The sequence below is a fragment of the Panthera tigris genome, chromosome C1 (assembly GCF_018350195.1).
Source record: "Panthera tigris isolate Pti1 chromosome C1, P.tigris_Pti1_mat1.1, whole genome shotgun sequence".
Classification (NCBI taxonomy): Eukaryota; Metazoa; Chordata; class Mammalia; order Carnivora; family Felidae; genus Panthera; species Panthera tigris.
The window spans coordinates 68,015,291-68,023,123 of record NC_056667.1 but is presented as its reverse complement, the minus strand read 5'-3'; the positions used below and the strand labels follow the sequence as shown (position 1 = coordinate 68,023,123).

General features: G+C 34.7%; 1 long non-coding RNA gene across 1 annotated transcript in view; it reads left to right on the top strand.

Moving 5' to 3' along the window:
- The first annotated feature begins 683 nt into the window (after nucleotides 1-683).
- The window catches only part of LOC122241465, a 50,089-nt gene continuing 42,939 nt past the window's right edge, over nucleotides 684-7,833 (top strand). Inside the window, exons 1-3 of the long non-coding RNA XR_006221633.1 lie at nucleotides 684-740; nucleotides 4,051-4,207; nucleotides 7,032-7,106. This is a non-coding gene — a long non-coding RNA (uncharacterized LOC122241465). The remainder of the gene's footprint in view (nucleotides 741-4,050; nucleotides 4,208-7,031; nucleotides 7,107-7,833) is intronic.

Below are 7,833 nucleotides of genomic sequence, written 5' to 3'. Positions count from 1 at the left end.
TTATACACGTCAGGGTGCATTTACCCCTTCAAATCTGTATTTTTGCACACTGAAACCTCGATTTCTAAACCAATGCCACATGATCTAACATAGTTGCTCTCTTTTCATATTTTTAACTACTTTCTTCAACAATGAATAAGCTATATCCCAATTATCCTTAATATATTTATTTGATCTATTTCCTCACATGTAACCAATATCCTATTTCTGTTAAACATCCCAGTCTCCACCCAGACATTCTTCTCATCCTTCGTGAGCTCCAACACTGCTCTTTAGGCTGTTGAGGCTTTCCCCGCCCACACTCCCTATGGATGCCAACCTAACTTGTCCCCACCTAATGAGTTTAGGGTTTGATTGTTCAGGAAAGGAAAAAAGGAAGGATAAGGGAAGAGGAAAAGGAAGGTAAAAAAGAAGAGAATAAGAAGAAATTGCAATTCTTTTAAATTGTTGCCTGCTGTGTGGTTTCTAATGTTATTGCATATTATGTATTTAATCGAAAAGTTATCTTTTTATTAAGAAACTAAAAACAAAATAACAAGTCTATCTTAACTAACTAGACTTCACATATTTGACAAATATTTATTGAGTACTTACTACTCTGTGCCAGTATAAATAAATTTTAGTAAAAACCCAATTAACTACAGTTCTCAATTAATCAATATATTTTACTTACTTGCCTTTCAGGGAAATTGGCCAATTATAAGAAATCACATCCAAACTGAAGATTTATTCAAAACAAGGTCAGTCATAAAGTCAGTATGGATTTTACTGTAACTCCCATGACTTATATATTATACTATATAACAAGTGATATTCAGAATTATGACCCTAAAAAGGAATATGAAACTCAATCACAATCTAAATACTGCCATGTTCACTACAGACATTTTAGAAATATTTTCAACAAATATACTTTTATTCAGTTAACCATAAAACTCTATTCCCCAGACAACCAATTTCCATTTTATTTATTCCTTCAACAAATATTTAGGAAACATCTATATGTGTCAGAGTCTGTTTAAGAAAATAAAAATCTATTAAGTTCCTGTTCTGATGGTGTTTAGCATCTAGTGAGGGGAAAAAAGACAATAAACAGGCAATATGTGCTATTCCAGGTTATTATAAGTGCTAAGAAGAAAAATAAGGAAAGCTAGGGGAGCTGCCTTAGGTGGTTAGTTTAGTTTTTTCTTGCCATCAGTTTGTCATTTACTCAGTGACATTCTTTTCCTCAGGATGAGAATTATATTATTCTCTTATTTGTTTGCTGGGTTTTTTTAGTATGTTTGGGTCAAATTTACAATGAACTTTTAGTTGCATCTAAGTCATTTTGCACAGATTGGACCAATATCAATCAAGATGGCAAATTGGGGGCATGCCTGGGTGGCTCAGTTGGTTAAGCATCTGACTTTGGGTCAGGTCATGATCTCGCAGTTTGTGGGTTCAAACCCCACATCTGGCTCTGTGCTGACAGCTCACACTCTCTCTTTCTCTCAAAAATAAATAGACATTAAAAAAAAAAGATGGTAAATTGAGGAAGGTAAAAGGGAAAGAAAGGGTTATTTGGGGAAGCAGTCTGAGTGAATTTTTAAATTAAAGGAGAAACTTTATTATATTGCTTGGGTTTTCTACATCACTTCCACTTTCTTCATAATGTGTAAAAGTTATTTTTGCTAAAAAATATTTTCACAGTAGCTGAATTCTACTTCAAACAGTATAGTGATAAAGCTTATGTATCCTTGAGCAACAATGAATGGAAAATGAAGTGATTGAGATAGACAAAAATCTGTAAATCTTTCTATTGTTCGTTAGCCACTTTCCAGATGTATATGTTTTACTAACTCCCACAAATGGCGACTCTATTTTAATAATTTAAATTATGGATATGGTCCCCAAACCTTCTATTATTCTGAAACAATATTTGGTATTTTATTCCTTAGCTCAGTAGATATCTGTCTACTCTAATGGTACTGTTATGAATTTCAAGAATTTATAGTATATGAGTTTAAAAGAAAGATAAATAAGAAAACGAAAGTGATTAAATTCTAGGATAGATTAGTCAATCGAAATTATTATCATCTATATGTAAAAGACAAGAATTTTGAGACCTGATTTGAAGTCTTCCCAGTCCTTGTTAGATAACTTTGGGCAAATAACTCCTACACTCTTACCTCCAGTCTTCTCTTTGGCAAAATGAAAATGATGCTAGTTTGTGTCTAAAGTCACCATTTAGAAACAAGATCTTAGAATTAAAACAAACAAAGCCAATAAAAAAAATACCAGTGTCTGTGTTTTGACACACACACACACACACACACGCTCTCTCTCTCTCTCACTACACACACACACACACACACACACACACACATACACACACAGTATTAAAGGAAAAATTATTTTTCAGTCAAATAAGAGAATATGTTGAATACTCAATTATTAAAATTCCTATTCACTAAGATTACTGTTCTGTTCATTTCAATCCTTTCAAAAATTACAGTAATCCTCTCAAATGATTATATTTGAGAAAAAAAGAAGGATAGGAGAAATAGCTACATTATATTTCTCTTTTGATCCTTATTTTTGATAGGGTTCATAAAAGATGTCTACATCTTAATCATTTAGACGTTGCATATGTGCAAAAATACATTTTATGAGAAAAATCCTGGCACATTCCACATTATTTCTCAAATAAATAATAATAATGTACAAGTTTGAATTAGTTTCTTAGAGAGAAGAGGACCCCAAATCACTATTATTCGATTTAAATTATTAGAAAAAAATCCAATAATAAGTTTTGCTAACTATAATAATACATTGACTTTTATGTAGTATATTTATTCACAATAGAGAATTCTATACAAAATATTTATGTAACTTTTCTAGTTCATTCTCAAAGGCATTTTATAAAATATAGATTAAATAATTTCAAATTACTCATTTTGCCGCCATAATATTTAGCATTCTATACTTTCAATTATAATAAACTATTCCTCTTTAATATATACCTATTTAGTATATATATGTTATACACACATATTTGCAAAGGCACAATGTTCTTTGGCAAGGAGTTTATAATTGGTGTCTTAGAAATCACAACCAAAATGAAAAGCTTTCCATTATTTCCAAAATAATCAGAATATACAAACAAATAATTCTGAACTTTGATTGTATTTATCACTGTGTATTATAATATTATATAAGTTTCTCTGCTTTTATAACCCTATCTAAGTCGATGAGCATGGGAATACTCATTTTTTTGGCGTTAAGCCATTTTATAAGGTAAACGAAGTCACACGAGTATTTGTTACAACCTCAGAACTAGTGAACCATCCAGTGGATGGCAAATTTGGATGGGAGGGAAAAGCAGTTTAGAGACCTTCTTAGCTGGCTGATACAATAGACAAACACTGGGCAGTCCAGAAAGCACAAGACAAAGGGTTACACTGCAGAAGTATTTGTTGTAAAGCTACGATCCCCCACCCTTGTAAATCTGTATATACTATTTACATTTTTTCACATAAATTTATATCCACAGGTGGAACCCAATTATCTGTCACAGGGCTATTATAAGGATGAACTGAGACCATATTTATAAAATTAACACTGAGTTTGTACTAAAAGTTAGGCCCTTGCTTAAGTGTATTCATCTTCACAATAATACCATAGGTATTAGGTTGAACTACGTGAAACTGCCATTTCGGTAGGTGAAAAACTGTTGAATATCAGCAAAATTACATTTTGACCTGCTACTGTTGTTTCATGTTACAAATGAAGAAACTGAGGAACAGAGGGCTTAAGTAACTTGTCTAAGGAGAATCTCTGCTTCTCCCCATCTTACGATTGAGGAAGCTGATGTTTAAGAAAGAATAGGCAACTTTTCCAAGGATACACAGCTATCTGCGTTTCAGGGAGTTAGATCAAGAGAGATTATATCTGCTTATGCATTTTATAAATTTCCTATTGCTAAAAATGTTAATGTAAAATGTTAATATAAAATGCTGGTAATATAAAATCTTCTCTTTCTACCCTCCTCCTGGGTCTTTCATTCTCCAGTAACCAAGGATTACCAGGAAAAGATGCATTTAGTGATCAGGATAAAAAGGCCTCCATCTTTACTGTCTTCTGAGAGCTTCCCCTCCAAACCAACAGGGTGACTGCACTCATCCATCCCCAGCCTCTCCTGTGACCAACTCAATGCTAAATGATTAAGGTGCTAAAGTTCTTTGGTTTGTTCTCAAATTATTTTCGGTGATATCCTTGGGACAAATGAGGTGCAAGGGCTATCAGAGATAACATTAAAAAATTCATGAAACGTTATCATTTCTCAAGTAGCACACAAAATAAATCTCAAACATAATTTCATGCGATTTAATTTGAGCTGGAACCAGGGACATTTTAGACTGTATACACAGCAGAAGAAAGCAGAACCCAAGTAGGAGTATCTGGTTGTTTTTTTCTTTTTCTTTTTCTTTTCTGTTCTATTTTCATCAATGCCTCAGACACTCCCTTGTAATCAGTTAGGCACTTTGAGACATGAACTTTGAACAGCATTTGGTGCACTGCAATAAGGCTAGGAGAGACCATCTTCATCCTTGGCATAGAGAACATGAACATTTTTCTTAGCAACATGTGCTAGGTATGCTACTTCAAGGAATTACATGAACACCAGTACTGGTGTCATTGTAAAAATTGCAGCTGGGGCGCCTGGGTGGCGCAGTCGGTTGAGCGTCCGACTTCGGCCAGGTCACGATCTCGCGGTCCGTGAGTTCGAGCCCCGCGTCAGGCTCTGGGCAGATGGCTCGGAGCCTGGAGCCTGTTTCCGATTCTGTGTCTCCCTCTCTCTCTGCCCCTCCCCCGTCCATGCTCTGTCTCTCTCTGTCCCAAAAATAAAAAATAAAAAACGTGGAAAAAAAATTTAAAAAAAAAAAAAAAAATTGCAGCTGCCACAGTAACAGTTTATCTTTCTGGTTCTCCTAGACACAGAAGATACAGTAGTTACCAGTGCCTGACTCCAGAGTCAGCCTGAGTATGAAACCAGACTCAACCTGTATTTGAAATCTCTACCACTTAACAACCTGTATGACTTTGGGCAAGCTTCTTTGTATCTCTATACATCAGTTTCTCATGGGTAAAATGAGGATTATATTAGTTCCTACCTACACAATTTAGAAATATTTTAAATGGGATCATGTTTGTAGTGTTTAGAACATTGCTAAGCGTGCTCTGTATTTTAATAAGTATTGATTTCTCGTGAAATTTTGAGCAGATCTTAATTTAACATTTAGAAACACAAGTGCTTTCATGTGTTCAGAGAATGCTTAACCTCCATCAGGAATTTAGGTTAATTTCCTTAAGAAATGATTCATCACACTCCTTGCATTTATCTTATTCTCACTTTATTTCCTACATTTATCTTTAATATATCTTTTCCCACTTCCCAACATTTACATAACCATCTCAGTTTTCCCAGAACAAATACACTTCATCACCAGTTACATCTATCCTTGTCCTTTCCTTTCCTTCAGTGTTATAGTGCATTTCATTGTTTGTTCTGATCGTTTACTGATAACTGCTGTATTACCAAAATAGACATCAGTTGCTAACACAGAGTAGCTATGCTGGGTGCTATTCAAAGCACAGAGAAATTTTTCCCTGAAATTGAAGCTGATGAACTAGAGGCACATAAAAAACAAATTAAGATCCACTCACTACTACATATATGGGGTTACAACAACAAAATATTGCATGTGACTATTATACATGGTAACAGAGAACTTGTACTAGGAGAAAAAAATAATAAAGTGTGAGTTATAAATCACAGTAGGTTAATAGAAGACTGTTAGCTCTGATTTTCCTTTTTTCTTGTAGAACCTTTTAATTACTGCATTTCTAATGCACTTACATTTGCCAGTAGTTCTCGTTTTTATTCTTCTAATAATAGTTCCTAAGGTACATCCTATAAATTACACCTTTCCTTTTCCTCTCCCTCTTCTCTTTAAACAATTCTGAGAAAGAGAGAGAGAGAAAAAGAGCAAACTGTAATTTTAAGTAACTCCTTTGGATTAGTTCATGTGCTCCTTTAAAAACAAAAATCTCTAACTGTCATTAGCACTGTGCTTTCCTGCCCGCATTCTTATACATGCCAATTTATCATTACAGCATTGCTGCTGGCCTGCCGTTTTTCTATTAAGGCACCAACTCTAGACAAACAAGCCCTCTCCATTCACTCCCCACATTCTTTACTTTTTTAACTTGTTCTAATTCCAGGTTTCCTCTAAGGACCCTCAATTTCAAAACCCTTCATTAGGCTGGCCGAAAGTACTTCTGTTTCCTTTTACTCTATAAAAGGCTAGCTTTCTCCCCGAACTCATTTGTTCAGTTTTGTCTCTTAACCTCCTTACCTCTTACATCACTCTTTGCAAGGACAGTGCCTTTTTTTTTTTTAAGTTCTCTAAGCCTTGTTCCTCTATCTTTAAGATGTTTCTGGAAATCTCACTTCTACAATAAGTAGAGGAATAAGTGTTACCACTGAACTTGCCAAACAATTTAAGGGATGACTGTAGGTCCTACATTTGATAAAATGGGAACAGATCCTAATTTAAAAATCCTGGGAAAAGCAATTACTTGGAGACAGAGAAAAATTTGTGGTAAGAATGACTCCATGGCAAATAATTAGGTATAAGAAGAGTATAAATTATTTTTTTTCTTGCAAAGATAGAGACATTCATTCATATAATAAATATCCCAGATCCTCTACTGTGCTAGAGCCTGGAATGATAATAACAACCCTAGCAGTAAAATATCTACTTTCTGTAGTATTCTTTTATGGAATGTTATTTTTTTGTTACATCCTTTGCTTTCATTCTTCACTCTTCACATGATGCCATTCAGTGTCAAAAGGTACACATAAGGCATCAAATACTTGCTTTTAAGTATTGTATTCAATGGCATTTCCCTCAAAAGCTTCAACTAGAATAGTTGAAATTACGATAAGAAAGTGATAGATTTGAAAAGTCCTTTTCTGCTTTTTCTAGTAGTAGAAGAAAAGCCCAAGAGTGTGACGATTTGAAGAAGAGACAGAAAGCCATATATTGGATAACAAACATTTAGTAAGTGAAGTTCTGGGGTGCCTGGGTGGCTCAGTCTGTTAAGCCTCTGACTTTCGCTCAGGTCATGATCTGGCAGTTCCTGTTCCAGGGTTTGAGCCCCTCGTCTGGCTCTGTGCTGACGGCTCAGAGTCTGGAGCCTGCTTCAGATTCTGTGCCTCCCTCTCTCTCTGCCGTTCCCCCTCTCCCCTGCCCCCCCCCCGCTCCCTCTCTCTCTCTGTCTCTCAAAAATAAATGAACATGACAAGAAAAAAAATTTTAATATGGTACCTTCTCCAAAAAGCCTTAAAAAAAAAAGATAGTGAGTGAAGTTGTTTATGACCCCTGAGGAAATTACACTTGAATAACGAAATTATGTTTCGTATGTTTTTACGATTTGGTTTAAAGCTACCTTTCCATGTTCAACAAACTAGGTAGGGAACATATTACTCCCAGTTTAAAAGAGAAAAAAGTTGTATGCCAACTATATTACAATAAAAAGTAAAGATGTTTGTTCTTCACAGAAAAACAAAAAGAGAAGTTAAACAAGTGGCATAGCTAGTAGGACAAAAGCCGGATTGAGGCTAAAATGTAGGTTTTTCCAAATCCTGGTTCAATTTTTCTTTCATTGTAAGGCATACTTCTGCCTTTTAAAAATGCACATTCTAATGTAAACCAGCAGTCTTTTGTCATACAAATAGTAAAATATACACCACATTCACGGTTAGCTTATGTTTTATATATTTCATAG